Raw genomic sequence first — 25427 nt, forward strand, 5'->3', positions numbered from 1 at the left:
GATCCCTGTGTATTCAGCGTAAGGGTTACTGTACAGGGTCCCTGTGTATTCAGGGTATGTGTCACTGTACAGTGTCCCTGTGTATTCAGTGTAATGGTCACTGTACTGGTCCCTGTGTATTCAGGGTAAGGGTTACTGTACAGGGTCCCTGTGTATTCAGGGTAAGTGTCACTGTACAGGGTGCCTGTGTATTCAGGGTAAGGGTCACTGTACAGGTCCCTGTGTATTCAGGGTAAAGGTTACTGTACAGGGTCCCTATGTATTCAGGGTAAGGGTCGCTTACAGGGTCCCTGTGTATTCAGGTTAAGTGTCACTGTACAGTGTCAATGTGTATTCAGGATAATGGTCACTGTACAGGTCCCTGTGTATTCAGGGTAAGGATCACTGTACAGTGTCCCTGTGTATTCAAGGTAAGGGTCACTGTACAGGGACACTGTGTATTCAGGGAAAGGGTCACTGTACAGGATCCCTGTGTATTCAGCATAAGGGTTACTGTACAGGGTCCCTGTGTATTCAGGTTAAGTCTCACTGTACAGGGTCCCTGTGTATTCAGGGTAAGGGTCACTGTACAGATCCCTGTGTATGCAGGGTGAGGGTTACTGTACAGGGTCCCTGTATATTCAGGGTAAGAGTCACTGTACAGTGTCCCTGTGTATTCATGGTAAGGGTTACTGTACAGGGTCCCTGTGTATTCAGGGTAAGGGTTATTGTATAGGATCCCTGTGTATTCAGGGTAAGTGTCACTGTACAGGGTCCCTGTGTATTCAGGGTAAGCGTTATTGTACAGGGTCACTGTATATTCAGGGTAAGGGCTATTGTACACGATCCCTGTATATTCAGGGTAAGGGTCACTGTACAGGGTCCCTGTGTATTCAGGGTAAGGGTTATTGTACAGGATTCCTGTGTATTCAGGGTATGGGTCACTGTACAGGGTCCCTGTGTATTCAGGGTAAGGGTTACTGTACAGGGTACCTGTGTATGCAGGGTAAGGGTTATTGTACAGGATCCCTGTGTATTCAGGGTTAGGGTCACTGTACAGGGTCCCTGTGTATTCAAGGTAAGGGCTATTGTACAAGATCCCTGTGCATTCAGGGTTAGGTTCACTGTACAGGGTCCCTTTGTATTCACGATAAGGTTTATTGTACAGAATCCCTGTGTATTCAGGGTAAGGGTAACTGTACAGGGTCCCTGTGTATTCAGGGTAAGGGTTACTGTACAGGGTCCCTGTGTATTCAGGGTAAGGGCTATTGTACAAGGTTCCTGTGTATTCAGTGTAAGGGTTACGGTACAGGGACCCTGTGTATTCAGGGTAAGGGTCACTGTACAGGATCCCTGTGTATTCAGCGTAAGGGTTATTGTACAGGATCCCAGAGTATTCAGGATAAGTGTCACTGTACAGGTTCCCTGTGTATTCAGGGTAAGGGTCACTGTACTGGTCCCTGTGTATTCAGGGTAAGGATTACTGTAGAGGGTCCCTGTGTATTCAGGGTAAGTGTCACTGTACAGGGTCCCTGTGTATTCAGGGTAAGGGTCACTGTACAGGACCCTGTGTATTCAGGGTAAGGGTTACTGTACAGGGTCCCTGTGTATTCAGGATAAGGGTCGCTTACAGGGTCCCTGTGTATTCAGGTTAAGTGTCACTGTAGAGTATCCCTGTGTATTCAGCACAAGGGTTACTGTATAGGGTCCCTGTGTATTCAGGGTAAGTCTCACTGTACAGGGTCCCTGTCTATTCAGGGTAAGGGTTATGTACAGGATCCCTGTGTATTCAGGGTAAGTGTCACTGTACAGGGTCCCTGTGTATTCAGGGTAATGGTTATTGTACAGGATCCCTGTTTATTCAGGGTAAGTGTCACTGTACAGGGTTCCTGTGTATTCAGGGTAAGCGTTACTGTACAGGGTCCCTGTATATTCAGGGTAAGGGCTATTGTACACCATCCCTGTGTATTCAGGGTAAGGGTCACTGTACATGGTCCCTGTGTATTCAGGGTAAGGGTTACGGTACAGGGTACCTGTGTATTCAGGGTAAGGGTTATTGTACAGGATCCCTGTGTATTCAGGGTTAGGGTCACTGTACAGGGTCCCTGTGTATTCAGGGTAAGGGTTATTGTACAGGATCCCTGTGTATTCAGAGTAAGGGTCACTGTACAGGGTCCATGTGTATTCAGGATTAGGTTTACTGTACAGGGTCCCTGTGTATTCAGGGTAAGGGCTATTGTACAGGATCCCTGTGTATTCAGGGTAAGTGTCACTGTACAGGGTCCCTGTGTATTCAGGGTAAGGGTCACTGTACAGGTCCCTGTGTATTCAGGGTAAGGGTTACTCTACAGGGTCCCTGTGTATTCAGGGTAAGGTTCGCTTACAGGGTCCCTGTGTATTCAGGTTAAGTTTCACTGTACAGTGTCCCTGTGTATTCAGGTTAAGGGTCACTGTACAGGTCCCTGTTTATTCAGGGTAAGGGGCACTGTACAGGGTCCCTGTGTATTCAGGGTAAGGTTTATTGTACAATTTCCCTGTGTATTCAGGGTAAGGGTCACTGTACAGGGTCCCTGTATATTCAGGGTAAGGGTTATTGTACAGGATCCCTGTTTATTCAGGGTAAGGGTCACTGTACAGGGTCCCTGTCTATTCAGGGTAAGGGTTACTGTACAGGGTCCCTGTGTATTCAGGGTAAGGGCTATTATACACGATCCCTGTGTATTCAGGGTAAGTGTCACTGTACAGGGTCCCTGTGTATTCAGGGTAAGTTTCACTGTACAGGGTCCCTGTGTATTCAGGCTAAGGGTCACTGTACAGAGTCCCTGTGTATTCAGGGTAAGGGTTATTGTACAGGATCCCTGTGTATTCAGGGTAAGGTTTACTGTAAAGCGTCCTGTGTATTCAGGGTAAGGGTCAGTGTACAGGGTCCCTGTGTATTCAGGGTAAGGGTTACTGTAGAGGGTCCCTGTGTATTCAGGGTAAGGGTGATTGTACAGGATCCCTGTGTATTCAGGGTAAGCGACATTGTACAGGGTCCCTGTGTATTCAGGGTAAGGGTTACTGTACAGGGTCCCTGTGTATTCAGGGTAAGGGTTATTGTACAGGATCCCTGTGTATTCAGGGTAAGGGTTACTGTACAGGTTCCCTGTGTATTCAGGGTAAGGGTCAATGTAGATGGTCCATGTGTATTCAGGGTAAGGGTTACTGTACAGGCTCCCTATTTATTCAGGGTAAGAGTTACTGTACAGCTTCCCTGTGTATTCAGGGTAAGGTTTACGGTACAGGGTCCCTGTGTATTCAGGGTAAGGGTCACTGTACCGGGTCCCTCTGTATTCAGGGTAACGGTTACTGTACAGAGACCCTGTGTATTCAGGGTAAGGGTCACTGTTAAGGATCCCTGTGTATTCAGCGTAAGGGTTACTGTACAGGGTCCCTGTGTATTCAGGGTAAGTCTCACCGAACAGGGTCACTGTGTATTCAGGGTAAGGGTCACTGTACAGATCCCTGTGTATGCAGGGTGAGGGTTACTGTACAGGGTCCCTGTATATTCAGGGTAAGAGTTATTTTACAGGATCCCTGTGTATTCAAGTTAAGGGTCACTGTACAGGGTCCCTGTGTATTCAGGGTAAGGTTTATTGTACAGGATCCCTGTTTATTCAGGGTAAGGGTCAAGGTACAGGGTCCCTTTCTATTCAGGGTAAGGGTCACTGTACAGGTTCCCTGTGTATTCAGGGTAAGGGTTACTGTACAGGGTACCTGCGTATTCAGGGTAAGGGTTATTGTACAGGATCCCTGTGTATTCAGGGTTAGGGTCACTGTACAGGGTCCCTGTATATTCAGGGTAAGGGCTATTGTACACGATCCCTGTGTATTCAGGGTTAGGGTCACTGTACTGGGTCCCTGTGCATTCACGGTAAGGTTTATTTTACAGGATCCATGTGTATTCAGTGTAAGGGTCACTGTACAGGGTCCCTGTGTATTCAGGGTAAAGGTTACTGTACAGGGACCCTGTGTATTCAGGGTAAGGGCTATTGTACAAGCTTCCTGTGTATTCAGTGTAAGGGTTACGGTACAGGGTCCCTGTGTATTCAGGGTAAGGGTCACTGTACAGGATCCCTGTGTATTCAGCATAAGGGTTACTGTACAGGGTCCCTGTGTATTCAGGGTAAGTGTCACTGTACAGGGTCCCTGTGTATTCAGGGTAAGGGTCACTGAACTGGTCCCTGTGTATTCAGGGTAAGGGTTACTGTACAGGGTCCCTGTGTATTCAGGGTAAGTGTCACTGTACAGGGTCCCTGTGTATTCAGGGTAAGGGTCACTGTACAGGTCCCTCTGTATTCAGGGAAAGGGTTACTGTACAGGGTCCCTGTGTATTCAGGTTAAGGGTCGCTTACAGGGTCCCTGTGTATTCAGGTTATGTGTCACTGTACAGTGTCCCTGTGTATTCAGGATAATGGTCACTGTACAGGTCCATGTGTATTCAGGGTAATGATCACTGTACAGCGTCCCTGTGTATTCAGGCTAAGGATCACTGTACAGGGTCCCTGTGTATTCAGGGTAAGGTTCACTGTACAGGGTACCTGTGTATTCAGGGTAAGGGTCACTGTACAGGGTCCCTCTGTATTCAGGGTAAGGGTTACTGTACAGCGACCCTGTTTATTCAGGGTAAGGGTCACTCTACAGGATCCCTGTGTATTCAGCGTAAGGGTTACTGTATAGGGTCCCTGTGTATTCAGGGTAAGTCTCACTGTACAGGGTCCCTGTGTATTCTGGGTAAGGGTCACTGTACAGATCCCTGTGTATGCAGGGTGAGGGTTACTGTACAGGGTCCCTGTATATTCAGGGTAAGAGTCACTGTACAGTGTCCCTGTATATTCATGGTAAGGGTTACTGTACAGGGTCCCTGTGTATACAGGGTAAGGTTTATTTTACAGGATCCATGTGTATTCAGGATAAGGGTCACTGTACAGGGTCCCTGTGTATTCAGGGTAAGGGTTATTGTACAGGATCCCTGTGTATTCAGGGTAAGGGTCACTGTACAGTGTCCATGTGTATTCAGGGTAAGGGTTACTGTACAGGGTACCTGTGTATTCAGGGTAAGGGTTATTGTACAGGATCCCTGTGTATTCAGGGTTAGGTTCACTGTACAGGCTCCCTGTGTATTCAGGGTAAGGTTTATTGTACAGGATCCCTGTGTATTCAGAGTAAGGCTCACTGTACAGGGTCCATGTGTATTCAGGGTCAGGTTTACTGTACAGGGTCCCTGTGTATTCAGGGTAAGGGTTATTGTACAGGATCCCTGTGTATTCAGGGTAAGGGTCACTGTACAGGATCCCAGTGTATTCAGGGTAAGGGTTAAGGTAGAGGGACCCTGTGTATTCAGGGTAAGTGTCACTGTACAGGGTCCCTGTGTATTCAGGGTAAGGGTCACTGAACAGGTCCCTGTGTATTCAGGGTAAGGGTTACTGTACCGGGTCCCTGTGTATTCAGGGTAAGTGTCACTGTACAGGGTCCCTGTGTATTCAGGGTAAGGGTCACTGTACAGGTCCCTGTGTATTCAGGGTAAGGGTTACTCTACAGGGTCCCTGTGTATTCAGGTTCAGGTTCGCTTACAGGGTCCCTGTGTATTCAGGTTAAGTTTCACTGAACAGTGTCCCTGTGAATTTAGGGTAAGGGTCACTGTACAGGTCCCTGTGTATTCAGGGTAAGGGTCACTGTACAGGGTCCCTGTGTAATCAGGGTAAGGGTTATTGTACAATATCCCTGTGTATTCAGGGTAAGGGTTATTGTACAGGATCCCTGTGTATTCAGGGTAAGGTTTACTGTAAAGCGTCCTGTGTATTCAGGGTAAGAGTCAGTGTACAGGGTCCCTGTGTATTCAGGGTAAGGGTTATTGTACAGGATCCCTGTGTATTCAGGGTAAGGGTTACTGTACAGGTTCCCTGTGTATTCAGGGTAAGGGTCAATGTCGATGGTCCATGTGTATTCAGGGTAAGGGTTACTGTACAGGCTCCCTATGTATTCAGGGTAAGAGTTACTGTACAGCTTCCCTGTGTATTCAGGGTAAGGTTTACTGTACAGGGTCCCTGTGTATTCAGGGTAAGGGTCACTGTACCGGGTCCCACTGTATTCAGGGTAAGGATTACTGTACAGGGTACCTGTGTATTCAGGGTAAGGGTCACTGTTAAGGATCCCTGTGTATTCAGCGTAAGGGTTACTGTACAGGGTCCCTGTGTATTCAGGGTAAGGGTTATTGTACAGGATCCCTGTGTATTCAAGTTAAGGGTCACTGTACAGGGTCCCTGTGTATTCAGGGTAAGGTTTATTGTACAGGATCCCTGTTTATTCAGGGTAAGGGTCAATGTACAGGGTCCCTTTCTATTCAGGGTAGGGGTCACTGTACAGGGTCCCTGTGTATTCAGGGTAAGGGTTACTGTACAGGGTACCTGTGTATTCAGGGTAAGGCTTATTGTACAGGATCCCTGTGTATTCAGGGTTATGGTCACTGTACAGGGTCCGTGTATATTCAGGGTAAGGGCTATTGTACACGATCCCTGTGTATTCAGGGTTAGGGTCACTGTACTGGGTCCCTGTGCATTCATGGTAAGGTTTATTGTACAGGATCCCTGTGTATTCAGTGTAAGGGTCACTGTACAGGGTCCCTGTGTATTCAGTGTAAGGGTTACTGTAAAGGGTCCCTGTGTATTCAGGGTAAGGGCTATTGTACAAGTTTCCTGTGTATTCAGTGTAAGGGTTACGGTACAGGGTCCCTGTGTATTCAGGGTAAAGGTCACTGTACAGGATCCCTGTGTATTCAGCGTAAGGGTTACTGTACAGGGTCCCTGTGTATTCAGGGTAAGTGTCACTGTACAGGTCCCTGTGTATTCAGGGTAAGGGTCACTGAACTGGTCTCTGTGTATTCAGGGTAAGGGTTACTGTACAGGGTCCCTGTGTAATCAGGGTAAGTGTCACTGTACAGGGTCCCTGTGTATTCAGGGTAAGGGTCACTGTACAGGTCCCTCTGTATTCAGGGTAAGGGTGACTGTACCGGGTCCCTGTGTATTCAGCGTAAGGGTTACTGTACAGGGTCCCTGTGTATTCAGGGTAAGTCTCACCGAACAGGGTCCCTGTGTATTCAGGGTAAGGGTCACTGTACAGATCCCTGTGTATGCAGGGTGAGGGTTACTGTTCAGGGTCCCTGTATAATCAGGGTAAGAGTCACTGTACAGTGTCCCTGTGTATTCATGGTAAGGGTTACTGTACAGGGTCCCTGTGTATTCAAGTTAAGGGTCACTGTACAGGGTCGCTGTGTATTCAGGGTAAGGGTTATTGTACAGGTTCCGTGTGTATTCAGGGTAAGGGTCAATGTAGATGGTCCCTGTCTATTCAGGGTAAGGGTCACTGTGCAGGTTCCCTGTGTATTCAGGGTAAGGGTTACTGTACAGGGTACCTGTGTATTCAGGGTAAGTGTCACTGTACAGGGTCCCTGTGTATTCAGGGTAAGGGTCACTGAACTGGTCTCTGTGTATTCAGGGTAAGGGTTACTGTACAGGGTCCCTGTGTATTCAGGGTAAGTGTCACTGTACAGGGTCCCTGTGTATTCAGGGTAAGGGTCACTGTACAGGTCCCTCTGTATTCAGGGTAAGGGTTACTGTACAGGGTCCCTGTGTATTCAGGGTAAGGGTCGCTTACAGGGTCCCTGTGTATTCAGGTTATGTGTCACTGTACAGTGGCCCTGTGTATTCAGGATAATGGTCACTGTACAGGTCCCTGTGTATTCAGGGTAATGATCACTGTACAGGGTCCCTGTGTATTCAGGGTAAGGATCACTGTACAGGCTCCCTGTGTATTCAGCGTAAGGGTCACTGTACAGGGTACCTGTGTATTCAGGGTTAGGATCACTGTACAGGGTCCCTCTGTATTCAGGGTAAGGGTTACTGTACAGGGACCCTGTGTATTCAGGGTAAGGGTCACTGTACAGGATCCCTGTGTATTCAGCGTAAGGGTTACTGTATAGGGTCCCTGTGTATTCAGGGTAAGTCTCACTGTACAGGGTCCCTGTGTATTCAGGGTAAGGGTTACTGTACAGATCCCTGTGTATGCAGGGTGAGGGTTACTGTACAGGGTCCCTGTATATTCATGGTAAGAGTCACTGTACAGTGTCCCTGTGTATTCATGGTAAGGGTTACTGTACAGGATCCCTGTGTATTCAGCGTAAGGGTTACTGTATAGGGTCCCTGTGTATTCAGGGTAAGTCTCACTGTACAGGGTCCCTGTGTATTCAGGGTAAGGGTCACTGTACAGATCCCTGTGTATGCAGGGTGAGGGTTACTGTACAGGGTCCCTGTATATTCATGGTAAGAGTCACTGTACAGTGTCCCTGTGTATTCAGGGTAAGGGTCACTGTACAGGGTCCCTGTGTATTCAGGGTAAGGGTTATTGTACAATATCCCTGTGTATTCAGGGTAAGGGTCACTGTACAGAGTCCCTGTGTATTCAGGGTAAGGGTTATTGTACAGGATCCCTGTGTATTCAGGGTAAGGTTTACTGTAAAGCGTCCTGTGTATTCAGGGTAAGAGTCAGTGTACAGGGTCCCTGTGTATTCAGGGTAAGGGTTACTGTAGAGGGTCCCTGTATATTCAGGGTAAGGGTTATTGTACAGTGATCCCTGTGTATTCAGGGTAAGGGTCATTGTACAGGGTCCCTGTGTATTCAGGGTAAGGTTTACTGTACAGGGTCCCTGTGTATTCAGGGTAAGGGTTATTGTACAGGATCCCTGTGTATTCAGGGTAAGGGTTACTGTACAGGTTCCCTGTGTATTCAGGGTAAGGGTCAATGTAGATGGTCCATGTGTATTCAGGGTAAGGGTTACTGTACAGGCTCCCTATGTATTCAGGGTAAGAGTTACTGTACAGCTTCCCTGTGTATTCAGGGTAAGTTTTACTGTACAGGGTCCCTGTGTATTCAGGGTAAGGGTCACTGTACCGGGTCCCTCTGTTTTCAGGGTAAGGGTTACTGTACAAGGACCCTGTGTATTCAGGGTAAGGGTCACTGTTAAGGATCCCTGTGTATTCAGCGTAAGGGTTACTGTACAGGGTCCCTGTGTATTCAGGGTAAGTCTCACCGAACAGGGTCCCTGTGTATTCAGGGTAATGGTCACTGTACAGATCCCTGTGTATGCAGGGTGAGGGTTACTGTACAGGGTCCCTGTATATTCAGGGTAAGAGTCACTTTACAGTGTCCCTGTGTATTCATGGTAAGGCTTACTGTACAGGGTCCCTGTGTATTCACGGTAAGGGTTATTGTACAGGAACCCTGTGTATTCAAGTTAAGGGTCACTGTACAGGGTCCCTGTGTATTCAGGGTAAGGTTTATTGTACAGGATCCCTGTTTATTCAGGGTAAGGGTCAATGTACAGGGTCCCTTTCTATTCAGGGTAAGGGTCACTGTGCAGGTTCCCTGTGTATTCAGGGTAAGGGTTACTGTACAGGGTACCTGTGTATTCAGGGTAAGGGTTATTGTACAGGATCCCTGTGTATTCAGGGTTAGGGTTACTGTAAAGAGTCCCTGTGTATTCAGGGTAAGGGTCAGTGTACAGGGTCCCTGTGTATTCAGGGTAAGGGTCACTGTACAGGGTCCCTGTGTATTCAGGGTAAGGGTTATTGTACAATATCCCTGTGTATTCAGGGTAAGGGTCACTGTACAGAGTCCCTGTGTATTCAGGGTAAGGGTTATTGTACAGGAACCCTGTGTATTCAGGGTAAGGTTTATTGTACAATATCCCTGTGTATTCAGGGTAAGGGTCACTGTACAGAGTCCCTGTGTATTCAGGGTAAGGGTTATTGTACAGGATCCCTGTGTATTCAGGGTAAGGGTTACTGTAAAGGGTCCCTGTGAATTCAGGGTAAGGGTTACTGTACAGGGTGCCTGTGTATTCAGGGTAAGGGTTATTGTACAGGATCCCTGTGTATTCAGGTAAGGGTTATTGTACAGGTTCCCTGTGTATTCAGGGTAAGGGTCAATGTAGATGGTCCCTGTCTATTCAGGGTAAGGATTACTGTACAGGCTCCCTATGTATTCAGGGTAAGAGTTACTGTACAGCTTCCCTGTGTATTCAGGGTAAGGCTTACTGTACAGGGTCCCTGTGCATTCTGGGTAAGGGTGACTGTACCGGGTCCCTGTGTATTCAGCGTAAGGGTTACTGTACAGGGTCCCTGTGTATTCAGGGTAAGTCTCACCGAACAGGGTCCCTGTGTATTCAGGGTAAGGGTCACTGTACAGATCCCTGTGTATGCAGGGTGAGGGTTACTGTACAGGGTCCCTGTATAATCAGGGTAAGAGTCACTGTACAGTGTCCCTGTGTATTCATGGTAAGAGTTACTGTACAGGGTCCCTGTGTATTCAAGTTAAGGGTCACTGTACAGGGTCGCTGTGTATTCAGGGTAAGGGTTATTGTACAGGTTCCCTGTGTATTCAGGGTAAGGGTCAATGTAGATGGTCCCTGTCTATTCAGGGTAAGGGTCACTGTGCAGGTTCCCTGTGTATTCAGGGTAAGGGTTACTGTACAGGGTACCTGTGTATTCAGGGTAAGGGTTATTGTACAGGATCCCTGTGTATTCAGGGTTAGGGTCACTGTACAGGGTCCCTGTATATTCAGGGTAAGGGCTATTGTACACGATCCCTGTGTATTCAGGGTTAGGGTCACTGTACTGGGTCCCTGTGCATTCACGGTAAGGTTTATTGTACGGGATCCCTGTGTATTCAGTGTAAGGGTCACTGTACACGGTCCCTGTGTATTCAGGGTAAGGGTTACTGTAAAGGGTCCCTGTGTATTCAGGGTAAGGGCTATTGTACAAGGTCCCTGTGTATTCATTGTAAGGGTTACGGTACAGGGTCCCTGTGTATTCAGGGTAAGGGTCACTGTACAGGATCCCTGTGTATTCAGCGTAAGGGTTACTGTACAGGGTCCCTGTGTATTCAGGGTAAGTGTCACTGTACAGGGTCCCTGTGTATTCAGGGTAAGGGTCACTGAACTGGTCCCTGTGTATTCAGGGTAAGGGTTACTGTACAGGGTCCCTGTGTATTCAGGGTAAGTGTCACTGTACAGGGTCCCTGTGTATTCAGGGTAAGGGTCACTGTACAGGTCCCTCTGTATTCAGGGTAAGGGTTACTGTACATGGTCCCTGTGTATTCAGGGTAAGGGTCGCTTACAGGGTCCCTGTGTATTCAGGTTATGTGTCACTGTACAGTGTCCCTGTGTATTCAGGATAATGGTCACTGTACAGGTCCCTGTGTATTCAGGGTAATGATCACTGTACAGGGTCCCTGTGTATTCAGGGTAAGGATCACTGTACAGGGTCCCTGTGTATTCAGGGTAAGGGTCACTGTACAGGGTACGTGTGTATTCAGGGTTAGGGTCACTGTACAGGGTCCCTCTGTATTCAGGGTAAGGGTCACTGTACAGATCCCTGTGTATGCAGGGTGAGGGTTACTGCACAGGGTCCCTGTATATTCAGGGTAAGAGTCACTGTAGAGTGTCCCTGTGTATTCATGGTAAGGGTTACTGTACAGGGTCCCTGTGTATTCAGGGTAAGGGTTATTTTACAGGATCCCTGTGTATTCAGGGTAAGGGTCACTGTACAGGGTCCCTGTGTATTCAGGATAAGGGTTATTGTACAGGATCCCTGTGTATTCAGGGTAAGGGTCACTGTACAGTGTCCCTGTGTATTCAGGGTAAGGGTTACTGTACAGGGTACCTGTGTATTCAGGGTAAGGGTTATTGTACAGGATCCCTGTGTATTCAGGGTTAGGTTCACTATACAGGGTCCCTGTGTATTCAGGGTAAGGGTTATTATACAGGTTCCCTGTGTATTCAGGGTAAGGGTCACTGTACAGGGTCCCTGTGTATTCAGGTTAAGGGTTACTGTACAGGGTCCCTGTGTATTCAGGGTAAGGGTCACTGTACAGGTCCCTGTGTATTCAGGGTAAAGGTTACTGTACAGGGTCCCTGTGTATTCAGGGTAAGTGTCACTGTACAGGGTCCCTGTGTATTCAGGGTAAGGGTCACTGTACAGGTCCCTGTGTATTCAGGGTTTGGGTTACTGTACAGGGTCCCTGTGTATTCAGGGTAAGTGCTATTGTACAGAATCCCTATGTATTCAGGGTAAGGGTCACTGTACAGGATCCCTGTGTATTCAGGGTAAGGGTTAAGGTACAGGGACCCTGTGTATTCAGGGTAAGTGTCACTGTACAGGGTCCCTGTGTATTCAAGTTAAGGGTCACTCTACAGGTCCCTGTGTATTCAGGGTAAGGGTTACTGTACAGGGTCCCTGTGTATTCAGGGTAAGTGTCACTGTACAGGGTCCCTGTGTATTCAGGGTAAGGGTCACTGTACAGGTCCCTGTGTATTCAGGGTTTGGGTTACTGTACAGGGTCCCTGTGTATTCAGGGTAAGGTTCGCTTACAGGGTCCCTGTGTATTCAGGTTAAGTTTCACTGTACAGTGTCCCTGTGTATTCAGGTTAAGGGTCACTGTACAGGTCCCTGTGTATTCAGGGTAAGGGTCAGTGTACAGGGTCCCTGTGTATTCATGGTAAGGGTTATTGTACAATATCCATGTGTATTCAGAGTAAGGGTCACTGTAGAGAGTCCCTGTATATTCAGGGTAAGGGCTATTGTACAGGATCCCTGTGTATTCAGGGTAAGGGTTACTGTAAAGAGTCCCTGTGTATTCAGGGTAAGGGTCAGTGTACAGGGTCCCTGTGTATTCAGGGTAAGGGTCACTGTACAGGGTCCCTGTGTATTCACAGTAAGGGTTATTGTACAATATCCCTGTGTATTCAGGGTAAGGTTCACTGTACAGAGTCCCTGTGTATTCAGGGTAAGGGTTATTGTACAGGATCCCTGTGTATTCAGGGTAAGGGTTATTGTAAAATATCCCTGTGTATTCAGGGTAAGGGTCACTGTACAGAGTCCCTGTTTATTCAGGGTAAGGGTTATTGTACAGGATCCCTGTGTATTCAGGGTAAGGGTTACTGTAAAGGGTCCCTGTGAATTCAGGGTAAGGGTTACTGTACAGGGTGCCTGTGTATTCAGGGTAAGGGTTATTGTACAGGATCCCTGTGTATTCAGGTAAGGGTTATTGTACAGGTTCCCTGTGTATTCAGGGTAAGGGTCAATGTAGATGGTCCCTGTCTATTCAGGGTAAGGATTACTGTACAGGCTCCCTATGTATTCAGGGTAAGAGTTACTGTACAGCTTCCCTGTGTATTCAGGGTAAGGCTTACTGTACAGGGTCCCTGTGCATTCTGGGTAAGGGTGACTGTACCGGGTCCCTGTGTATTCAGCGTAAGGGTTACTGTACAGGGTCCCTGTGTATTCAGGGTAAGTCTCACCGAACAGGGTCCCTGTGTATTCAGGGTAAGGGTCACTGTACAGATCCCTGTGTATGCAGGGTGAGGGTTACTGTACAGGGTCCCTGTATAATCAGGGTAAGAGTCACTGTACAGTGTCCCTGTGTATTCATGGTAAGGGTTACTGTACAGGGTCCCTGTGTATTCAAGTTAAGAGTCACTGTACAGGGTCGCTGTGTATTCAGGGTAAGGGTTATTGTACAGGTTCCCTGTGTATTCAGGGTAAGGGTCAATGTAGATGGTCCCTGTCTATTCAGGGTAAGGGTCACTGTGCAGGTTCCCTGTGTATTCAGGGTAAGGGTTACTGTACAGGGTACCTGTGTATTCAGGGTAAGGGTTATTGTACAGGATCCCTGTGTATTCAGGGTTAGGGTCACTGTACAGGGTCCCTGTATATTCAGGGTAAGGGCTATTGTACACGATCCCTGTGTATTCAGGGTTAGGGTCACTGTACTGGGTCCCTGTGCATTCACGGTAAGGTTTATTGTACGGGATCCCTGTGTATTCAGTGTAAGTGTCACTGTACACGGTCCCTGTGTATTCAGGGTAAGGGTTACTGTAAAGGGTCCCTGTGTATTCAGGGTAAGGGCTATTGTACAAGGTCCCTGTGTATTCATTGTAAGGGTTACGGTACAGGGTCCCTGTGTATTCAGGGTAAGGGTCACTGTACAGGATCCCTGTGTATTCAGCGTAAGGGTTACTGTACAGGGTCCCTGTGTATTCAGGGTAAGTGTCACTGTACAGGGTCCCTGTGTATTCAGGGTAAGGGTCACTGAACTGGTCCCTGTGTATTCAGGGTAAGGGTTACTGTACAGGGTCCCTGTGTATTCAGGGTAAGTGTCACTGTACAGGGTCCCTGTGTATTCAGGGTAAGGGTCACTGTACAGGTCCCTCTGTATTCAGGGTAAGGGTTACTGTACAGGGTCCCTGTGTATTCAGGGTAAGGGTCGCTTACAGGGTCCCTGTGTATTCAGGTTATGTGTCACTGTACAGTGTCCCTGTGTATTCAGGATAATGGTCACTGTACAGGTCCCTGTGTATTCAGGGTAATGATCACTGTACAGGGTCCCTGTGTATTCAGGGTAAGGATCACTGTACAGGGTCCCTGTGTATTCAGGGTAAGGGTCACTCTACAGGGTACCTGTGTATTCAGGGTTAGGGTCACTGTACAGGGTCCCTCTGTATTCAGGGTAAGGGTCACTGTACAGATCCCTGTGTATGCAGGGTGAGGGTTACTGCACAGGGTCCCTGTATATTCAGGGTAAGAGTCACTGTAGAGTGTCCCTGTGTATTCATGGTAAGGGTTACTGTACAGGGTCCCTGTGTATTCAGGGTAAGGGTTATTTTACAGGATCCCTGTGTATTCAGGGTAAGGGTCACTGTACAGGGTCCCTGTGTATTCAGGATAAGGGTTATTGTACAGGATCCCTGTGTATTCAGGGTAAGGGTCACTGTACAGTGTCCCTGTGTATTCAGGGTAAGGGTTACTGTACAGGGTACCTGTGTATTCAGGGTAAGGGTTATTGTACAGGATCCCTGTGTATTCAGGGTTAGGTTCACTATACAGGGTCCCTGTGTATTCAGGGTAAGGGTTATTATACAGGTTCCCTGTGTATTCAGGGTAAGGGTCACTGTACAGGGTCCCTGTGTATTCAGGTTAAGGGTTACTGTACAGGGTCCCTGTGATTTCAGGGTAAGGGTCACTGTACAGGTCCCTGTGTATTCAGGGTATGGGTTACTGTACAGGGTCCCTGTGTATTCAGGGTAAGTGTCACTGTACAGGGTCCCTGTGTATTCAGGGTAAGGGTCACTGTACAGGTCCCTGTGTATTCAGGGTTTGGGTTACTGTACAGGGTCCCTGTGTATTCAGGGTAAGGGCTATTGTACAGAATCCCTATGTATTCAGTGTAAGGGTCACTGTACAGGATCCCTGTGTATTCAGGGTAAGGGTTAAGGTACAGGGACCCTGTGTATTCAGGGTAAGTGTCACTGTACAGGGTCCCTGTGTATTCAAGTTAAGGGTCACTCTACAGGTCCCTGTGTATTCAGGGTAAGGGTTACTGTACAGGGTCCCTGTGTATTCAGGGTAAGTGTCACTGTACAGGGTCCCTGTGTATTCAGGGTAAGGGTCACTGTACAGGTCCCTGTGTATTCAGGGTTTGGGTTACTGTACAGGGTCCCTGTGTATTCAGGGTAAGGTTCGCTTACAGGGTCCCTGTGTATTCAGGTTAAGTTTCACTGTACAGTGTCCCTGTGTATTCAGGTTAAGGGTCACTGTACAGGTCCCTGTGTATTCAGGGTAAGGGTCAGTGTACAGGGTCCCTGTGTATTCATGGTAAGGGTTATTGTACAATATCCATGTGTATTCAGGGTAAGGGTCACTGTACAGAGTCCCTGTATATTCAGGGTAAGGGTTATTGTACAGGATCCCTGTGTATTCAGGGTAAGGGTTACTGTAAAGAGTCCCTGTGTATTCAGGGTAAGGGTCAGTGTACAGGGTCCCTGTGTATTCAGGGTAAGGGTCACTGTACAGGGTCCCTGTGTATTCACGGTAATGGTTATTGTACAATATCCCTGTGTATTCAGGGTAAGGTTCACTGTACAGAGTCCCTGTGTATTCAGGGTAAGGGTTATTGTACAGGATCCCTGTGTATTCAGGGTAAGGGTTATTGTAAAATATCCCTGTGTATTCAGGGTAAGGGTCACTGTACAGAGTCCCTGTTTATTCAGGGTAAGGGTTATTGTACAGGATCCCTGTGTATTCAGGGTAAGGGTTACTGTAAAGGGTCCCTGTGAATTCAGGGTAAGGGTTACTGTACAGGGTGCCTGTGTATTCAGGGTAAGGGTTATTGTACAGGATCCCTGTGTATTCAGGGTAAGGGTTATTGTACAGGTTCCCTGTGTATTCAGGGTAAGGGTCAATGTAGATGGTCCCTGTCTATTCAGGGTAAGGATTACTGTACAGGCTCCCTATGTATTCAGGGTAAGAGTTACTGTACAGCTTCCCTGTGTATTCAGGGTAAGGCTTACTGTACAGGGTCCCTGTGCATTCTGGGTAAGGGTGACTGTACCGGGTCCCTCTGTATTCAGGGTAAGGTTTACTGTACAGGGACCCTGTGTATTCAGGGTAAGGGTCACTGTACAGGATCCCTGTGTATTCAGCGTAAGGGTTACTGTACAGGGTCCCTGTGTATTCAGTGTAAGTCTCACCGAACAGGGTCCCTGTGTATTCAGGGTAAGGGTCACTGTACAGATCCCTGTGTATGCAGGGTGAGGGTTACTGTACAGGGTCCCTGTATAATACAGGGTAAGAGTCACTGTACAGTGTCCCTGTGTATTCATGGTAAGGGTTACTGTACAGGGTCCCTGTGTATTCAAGTTAAGGGTCACTGTACAGGGTCGCTGTGTATTCAGGATAAGGATTATTGTACAGGTTCCCTGTGTATTCAGGGTAAGGGTCAATGTAGATGGTCCCTGTCTATTCAGGGTAAGGATTACTGTACAGGGTCCCTGTGTATTCAGGGTAAGGGTTACTGTACCGGGTACCTGAGTATTCAGGGTAAGGGTTAATGTACAGGATCCCTGTGTATTCAGAGTTAGGGTCACTGTACAGGGTCCCTGTGTATTCAGGGTAAGGGCTATTGTACACGATCCCTGTGTATTCAGGGTTATGGTCACTGTACAGGGTCCCTGTGTATTCACGGTAAGGTTTATTGTACAGGATCCCTGTGTATTCAGGGTAAGGATCACTGTACAGGGTCCCTGTGTATTCAGGGTAAGTGTTACTGTACAGGGTCCCTGTGTATTCAGGGTAAGGGCTATTGTACAAGGTTCCTGTGTATTCAGTGTAAGGGTTACGGTACAGGGACCCTGTGTATTCATGGTAAGGGTTACTGTACAGGGTCCCTGTGTATTCAGGGTAAGGGTTATTTTACAGGATCCCTGTGTATTCAGGGTAAGGGTCACTGTACAGGGTCCCTGTGTATTCAGGGTAAGGGTTATTGTACAGGATCCCTGTGTATTCAGGGTAAGGGTCACTGTACAGTGTCCCTGTGTATTCAGGGTAAGGGTTACTGTACAGGGTACCTGTGTATTCAGGGTAAGGGTTATTGTACAGGATCCCTGTGTATTCAGGGTTAGGATCACTATACAGGGTCCCTGTGTATTCAGGGTAAGGGTTATTGTACAGGGTCCCTGTGTATTCAGGGTAAGGGCTATTGTACAAGGTTCCTGTGTATTCAGTGTAAGGGTTACGGTACAGGGACCCTGTGTATTCAGGGTAAGGGTCACTGTACAGGATCCCTGTGTATTCAGCGTAAGGGTCACTATACAGGGTCCCTGTGTATTCAGGGTAAGGGTTATTGTACAGGATCCCTGTGTATTCAGGGTAAGGGTCACTGTACAGGGTCCCTGTGTAATCAGGGTAAGGGTTACTGTACAGGGTCCCTGTGTATTCAGGGTAAGGGCTATTGTACAGAATCCCTGTGTATTCAGGGTAAGTGTCACTGTACAGGGTCCCTGTGTATTCAGGGTAAGGGTTACTGTACAGGGTTCCTGTGTATTCAGGGTAAGTGTCACTGTACAGGGTCCCTGTGTATTCAGGGTAAGTCTCACCGAAAAGGGTCCCTGTGTATTCTGGGTAAGGATCATTGTACAGATCCCTGTGTATGCAGGGTGAGGGTTACTGTACAGGGTCCCTGTATAATCTGGGTAAGAGTCACTGTACAGTGTCCCTGTGTATTCATAGTAAGTGTTACTGTACAGGGTCCCTGTGTATTCAAGTTAAGGGTCACTGTATAGGGTCCCTGTGTATTCAAGTTAAGGGTCACTGTACAGGGTCCCTGTGTATTCAGGGTAAGGGTTATTGTACAGGATCCCTGTTTATTCAGGGTAAGGTTCAATGTACAGGGTCCCTGTCTATTCAGGGTAAGGGTCACTGTACAGGTTCCCTGTGTATTCAGGGTAAGGGTTACTGTACCGGGTACCTCTGTATTCAGGGTAAGGGTTATTGTACAGGATCCCTGTGTATTCAGAGTTAGGGTCACTGTACAGGGTCCCTGTGTATTCAGGGTAAGGGCTATTGTACACGATCCCTGTGTATTCAGGGTTATGGTCACTGTACAGGGTCCCTGTGTATTCACGGTAAGGTTTATTGTACAGGATCCCTGTGTATTCAGTGTAAGGGTCACTGTACACGGTCCCTGTGTATTCAGGGTAAGGGTTACTGTAAAGGGTCCCTGTGTATTCAGGGTAAGGGCTATTGTACAAGGTCCCTGTGTATTCATTGTAAGGGTTACGGTACAGGGTCCCTGTGTATTCAGGGTAAGGGTCACTGTACAGGATCCCTGTGTATTCAGCGTAAGGGTTACTGTACAGGGTCCCTGTGTATTCAGGGTAAGTGTCACTGTACAGGGTCCCTGTGTATTCAGGGTAAGGGTCACTGAACTGGTCCCTGTGTATTCAGGGTAAGGGTTACTGTACAGGGTCCCTGTGTATTCAGGGTAAGTGTCACTGTACAGGGTCCCTGTGTATTCAGGGTAAGGGTCACTGTACAGGTCCCTCTGTATTCAGGGTAAGGGTTATTGTACAGGGTCCCTGTGTATTCAGGGTAAGGGTCGCTTACAGGGTCCCTGTGTATTCAGGTTATGTGTCACTGTACAGTGTCCCTGTGTATTCAGGATAATGGTCACTGTACAGGTCCCTGTGTATTCAGGGTAATGATCACTGTACAGGGTCCCTGTGTATTCAGGGTAAGGATCACTGTACAGGGTCCCTGTGTATTCAGGGTAAGGGTCACTGTACAGGGTACCTGTGTATTCAGGGTTAGGGTCACTGTACAGGGTCCCTCTGTATTCAGGGTAAGGGTTACTGTACAGGGACCCTGTGTATTCAGGGTAAGGGTGACTGTACAGGATCCCTGTGTATTCAGCGTAAGGGTTACTGTATAGGGTCCCTGTGTATTCAGGGTAAGTCTCACTGTACAGGGTCCCTGTGTATTCAGGGTAAGGGTCACTGTACAGATCCCTGTGTATGCAGGGTGAGGGTTACTGCACAGGGTCCCTGTATATTCAGGGTAAGAGTCACTGTAGAGTGTCCCTGTGTATTCATGGTAAGGGTTACTGTACAGGGTCCCTGTGTATTCAGGGTAAGGGTTATTTTACAGGATCCCTGTGTATTCAGGGTAAGGGTCACTGTACAGGGTCCCTGTGTATTCAGGATAAGGGTTATTGTACAGGATCCCTGTGTATTCAGGGTAAGGGTCACTGTACAGTGTCCCTGTGTATTCAGGGTAAGGGTTACTGTACAGGGTACCTGTGTATTCAGGGTAAGGGTTATTGTACAGGATCCCTGTGTATTCAGGGTTAGGTTCACTATACAGGGTCCCTGTGTATTCAGGGTAAGGGTTATTGTACAGGATCCCTGTGTATTCAGGGTAAGGGTCACTGTACAGGGTCCCTGTGTATTCAGGGTAAGGGTTACTGTACAGGGTCCCTGTGTATTCAGGGTAAGGGTCACTGTACAGGTCCCTGTGTATTCAGGGTAAGGGTTACTGTACAGGGTCCCTGTGTATTCAGGGTAAGTTTCACTGTACAGGGTCCCTGTGTATTCAGGGTAAGGGTCACTGTACAGGTCCCTGTGTATTCAGGGTTTGGGTTACTGTACAGGGTCCCTGTGTATTCAGGGTAAGGGCTATTGTACAGAATCCCTATGTATTCAGGGTAAGGGTCACTGTACAGGATCCCTGTGTATTCAGGGTAAGGTTAAGGTACAGGGACCCTGTGTATTCAGGGTAAGTGTCACTGTACAGGGTCCCTGTGTATTCAAGTTAAGGGTCACTCTACAGGTCCCTGTGTATTCAGGGTAAGGGTTACTGTACAGGGTCCCTGTGTATTCAGGGTAAGTGTCACTGTACAGGGTCCCTGTGTATTCAGGGTAAGGGTCACTGTACAGGTCCCTGTGTATTCAGGGTTTGGGTTACTGTACAGGGTCCCTGTGTATTCAGGGTAAGGTTCGCTTACAGGGTCCCTGTGTATTCAAGTTAAGTTTCACTGTACAGTGTCCCTGTGTATTCAGGTTAAGGGTCACTGTACAGGTCCCTGTGTATTCAGGGTAAGGGTCAGTGTACAGGGTCCCTGTGTATTCATGGTAAGGGTTATTGTACAATATCCATGTGTATTCAGGGTAAGGGTCACTGTACAGAGTCCCTGTATATTCAGGGTAAGGGTTATTGTACATGATCCCTGTGTATTCAGGGTAAGGGTTACTGTAAAGAGTCCCTGTGTATTCAGGGTAAGGGTCAGTGTACAGGGTCCCTGTGTATTCAGGGTAAGGGTCATTGTACAGGGTCCCTGTGTATTCAGGGTAAGGGTTATTGTACAATATCCCTGTGTATTCAGGGTAAGGGTCACTGTACAGAGTCCCTGTGTATTCAGGGTAAGGGTTATTGTACAGGATCCCTGTGTATTCAGGGTAAGGGTTATTGTAAAATATCCCTGTGTATTCAGGGTAAGGGTCACTGTACAGAGTCCCTGTTTATTCAGGGTAAGGGTTATTGTACATGATCCCTGTGTATTCAGGGTAAGGGTTACTGTAAAGGGTCCCTGTGAATTCAGGGTAAGGGTTACTGTACAGGGTGCCTGTGTATTCAGGGTAAGGGTTATTGTACAGGATCCCTGTGTATTCAGGGTAAGGGTTATTGTACAGGTTCCCTGTGTATTCAGGGTAAGGGTCAATGTAGATGGTCCCTGTCTATTCAGGGTAAAGATTACTGTTCAGGCTCCCTATGTATTCAGGGTAAGAGTTACTGTACAGCTTCCCTGTGTATTCAGGGTAAGGCTTACTGTACAGGTTCCCTGTGCATTCTGGGTAAGGGTGACTGTACCGGGTCCCTCTGTATTCAGGGTAAGGTTTACTGTACAGGGACCCTGTGTATTCAGAGTAAGGGTCACTGTACAGGATCCCTGTGTATTCAGCGTAAGGGTTACTGTACAGGGTCCCTGTGTATTCAGTGTAAGTCTCACCGAACAGGGTCCCTGTGTATTCAGGGTAAGGGTCACTGTACAGATCCCTGTGTATGCAGGGTGAGGGTTACTGTACAGGGTCCCTGTATAATCAGGGTAAGAGTCACTGTACAGTGTCCCTGTGTATTCATGGTAAGGGTTACTGTACAGGGTCCCTGTGTATTCAAGTTAAGGGTCACTGTACAGGGTCGCTGTGTATTCAGGGTAAGGATTATTGTACAGGTTCCCTGTGTATTCAGGGTAAGGGTCAATGTAGATGGTCCCTGTCTATTCAGGGTAAGGATTACTGTACAGGGTCCCTGTGTATTCAGGGTAAGGGTTACTGTACCGGGTACCTGAGTATTCAGGGTAAGGGTTAATGTACAGGATCCCTGTGTATTCAGAGTTAGGGTCACTGTACAGGGTCCCTGTGTATTCAGGGTAAGGGCTATTGTACAGAATCCCTGTGTATTCAGGGTAAGTGTCACTGTACAGGGTCCCTGTGTATTCAGGTTAAGGGTCACTGTACAGGTCCCTGTGTATTCAGGGTAAGGGTTACTGTACAGGGTTCCTGTGTATTCAGGGTAAGTGTCACTGTACAGGGTCCCTGTGTATTCAGGGTAAGTCTCACCGAAAAGGGTCCCTGTGTATTCTGGGTAAGGGTCATTGTACAGATCCCTGTGTATGCAGGGTGAGGGTTACTGTACAGGGTCCCTGTATAATCAGGGTAAGAGTCACTGTACAGTGTCCCTGTGTATTCATAGTAAGTGTTACTGTACAGGGTCCCTGTGTATTCAAGTTAAGGGTCACTGTATAGGGTCCCTGTGTATTCAAGTTAAGGGTCACTGTACAGGGTCCCTGTGTATTCAGGGTAAGGGTTATTGTACAGGTCCCTGTTTATTCAGGGTAACGTTCAATGTACAGGGTCCCTGTCTATTCAGGGTAAGGGTCACTGTACAGGTTCCCTGTGTATTCAGGGTAAGGGTTACTGTACCGGGTACCTGTGTATTCAGGGTAAGGGTTATTGTACAGGATCCCTGTGTATTCAGAGTTAGGGTCACTGTACAGGGTCCCTGTGTATTCAGGGTAAGGGCTATTGTACACGATCCCTGTGTATTCAGGGTTATGGTCACTGTACAGGGTCCCTGTGTATTCACGGTAAGGTTTATTGTACAGGATCCCTGTGTATTCAGGGTAAGGCTCACAGTACAGGGTCCCTGTGTATTCAGGGTAAGGGTTACTGTAGAGGGTCCCTGTGTATTCAGGGTAAGGGCTATTGTACAAGGTTCCTGTGTATTCAGTGTAAGGGTTACGGTACAGGGACCCTGTGTATTCAGGGTAAGGGTCACTGTACAGGATCCCTGTCTATTCAGCGTAAGGGTTACTGTACAGGGTCCCTGTGTATTCAGGGTAAGTCTCACCGAACAGGGTCCCTGTGTATTCAGGGTAAGGGTCACTGTACAGGGTACCTGTATATTCAGGGTAAGGGTTATTGTACAGGATCCCTGTGTATTCAGGGTTAGGGTCACTATACAGGGTCCCTGTGTATTCAGGGTAAGGGTTATTGTACAGGGTCCCTGTATATTCAGGGTAAGGGCTATTGTACAAGGTTCCTGTGTATTCAGTGTAAGGGTTACGGTACAGGGACCCTGTTTATTCAGGGTAAGGGCTATTGTACAGAATCCCTGTGTATTCAGCGTAAGGGTCACTATACAGGGTCCCTGTGTATTCAGGGTAAGGGTTATTGTACAGGATCCCTGTGTATTCAGGGTAAGGGTCACTGTACAGGGTCCCTGTGTATTCAGGGTAATGGTTACTGTACAGGGTCCCTGTGTATTCAGGGTAAGGGCTATTGTACAGAATCCCTGTGTATTCAGGGTAAGGGTCACTGTACAGGATCCCTGTGTATTCAGGGTAAGGGTTAAGGTACAGGGACCCTGTGTATTCAGGGTAAGTGTCACTGTACAGTGTCCCTGTGTATTCAGGGTAAGGGTCACTGTACAGGTCCCTGTGTATTCAGGGTAAGGGTTACTGTACAGGGTCCCTGTGTATTCAGGGTAAGAGTCACTGTACAGGGTCCCTGTGTATTCAGGGTAAGACTCACCGAACAGGGTCCCTGTGTATTCAGGGTAAGGGTCACTGTACAGATCCCTGTGTATGCAGGGTGAGGGTTACTGTACAGGGTCCCTGTATAATCAGGGTAAGAGTCACTGTACAGTGTCCCTGTGTATTCATGGTAAGGGTTACTGTACAGGGTCCCTGTGTATTCAAGTTAAGGGTCACTGTACAGGGTCCCTGTGTATTCAGGGTAAGGGTTATTGTACAGGATCCCTGTTTATTCAGGGTAAGGGTCAATGTACAGGGTCCCTGTCTATTCAGGGTAAGGGTCACTGTACAGGGTCCCTGTGTATTCAGGGTAAGGGTTACTGTACCGGGTACCTGTGTATTCAGGGTAAGGGTTATTGTACAGGATCCCTGTGTTCAGAGTTAGGGTCACTGTACAGGGTCCCTGTTTATTCAGGGTAAGGGCTATTGTACACGATCCCTGTGTATTCAGGGTTATGGTCACTGTACAGGGTCCCTGTGTATTCAAGGTAAGGTTTATTGTACAGGATCCCTATGTATTCAGGGTAAGGGTCACTGTACAGGGTCCCTGTGTATTCAGGGTAAGGGTTACTGTACAGGATCTCTGTGTATTCAGGGTAAGGACTATTGTACAAGGTTCCTGTGTATTCAGTGTAAGGGTTACGGTACAGGGACCCTGTGTATTCAGGGTAAGGGTCACTGTACAGGATCCCTGTGTATTCAGCATAAGGGTTACTGTACAGGGTCCCTGTGTATTCAGGGTAAGTGTCACTGTACAGGGTCCCTGTGTATTCAGGGTAAGGGTCACTGTACTGGTCCCTGTGTATTCAGGGTAAGGTTTACTGTACAGGGTCCCTGTGTATTCAGGGTAAGTGTCACTGTACAGGGTCCCTGTGTATTCAGGGTATGGGTCACTGTACAGGTCCCTGTGTATTCAGGGTAAGGGTTACTGTACAGGGTCCCTGTGTATTCAGGGTAAGGGTCGCTTACAGGGTCCCTGTGTATTCAGGTTACGTTTCACTGTACTTTGTCGCTATGTATTCAGGATAAAGGTCACTGTACAGGTCCCTGTGTATTCAAGGTAAGGATCACTGTACAGGGTCCCTGTGTATTCAGGGTAAGGGTCACTGTACAGGGTACCTGTGTATTCAGGGTTAGGGTCACTGTACAGGGTCCCTCTGTATTCAGGGTAAGGGTTACTGTACAGGGACCCTGTGTATTCAGGGTAAGGGTCACTGTACAGGATCCCTGTGTATTCAGCGTAAGGGTTACTGTATAGGGTCCCTGTGTATTCAGGGTAAGTCTCACTGTACAGATCCCTGTGTATTCAGGGTAAGGGTCACTGTACAGATCCCTGTGTATGCAGGGTGTGGGTTACTGTACAGGGTCCCTGTATATTCAGGGTAAGAGTCAATGTACAGTGTCCCTGTGTATTCATGGTAAGGGTTACTGTACAGGGTCCCTGTGTATTTAGGGTAAAGGTTATTTTACAGGATCCCTGTGTATTCAGGGTAAGGGTCACTGTACAGGGTCGATGTGTATTCAGGGTAAGGGTTATTGTACAGGATCCCTGTGTATTCAGGGTTAGGGTCACTGTACAGGGTCCCTGTGTATTCAGGGTAAGGGTTATTGTACAGGATCCCTGTGTATTCAGAGTAAGGGTCACTGTACAGGGTCCCTGTGTATTCAGGGTAAGGGTTACTGTACAGGTTCCCTGTGTATTCAGGGTAAGGGCTATTGTACAGGATCCCTGTGTATTCAGGGTAAGGGTTAAGGTACAGGGACCCTGTGTATTCAGGGTAAGTGTCACTGTACAGGGTCCCTGTGTATTCAGGGTAAGGGTCACTGTACAGGTCCCTGTGTATTCAGGGTAAGGGTTACTGTACAGGGTCCCTGTGTATTCAGGGTAAGTGTCACTGTACAGGGTCCCTGTGTATTCAGGGTATGGGTCA

Source organism: Pristiophorus japonicus, chromosome Y, assembly GCF_044704955.1.
Source record: "Pristiophorus japonicus isolate sPriJap1 chromosome Y, sPriJap1.hap1, whole genome shotgun sequence".
Taxonomy (NCBI): domain Eukaryota; kingdom Metazoa; phylum Chordata; class Chondrichthyes; family Pristiophoridae; genus Pristiophorus; species Pristiophorus japonicus.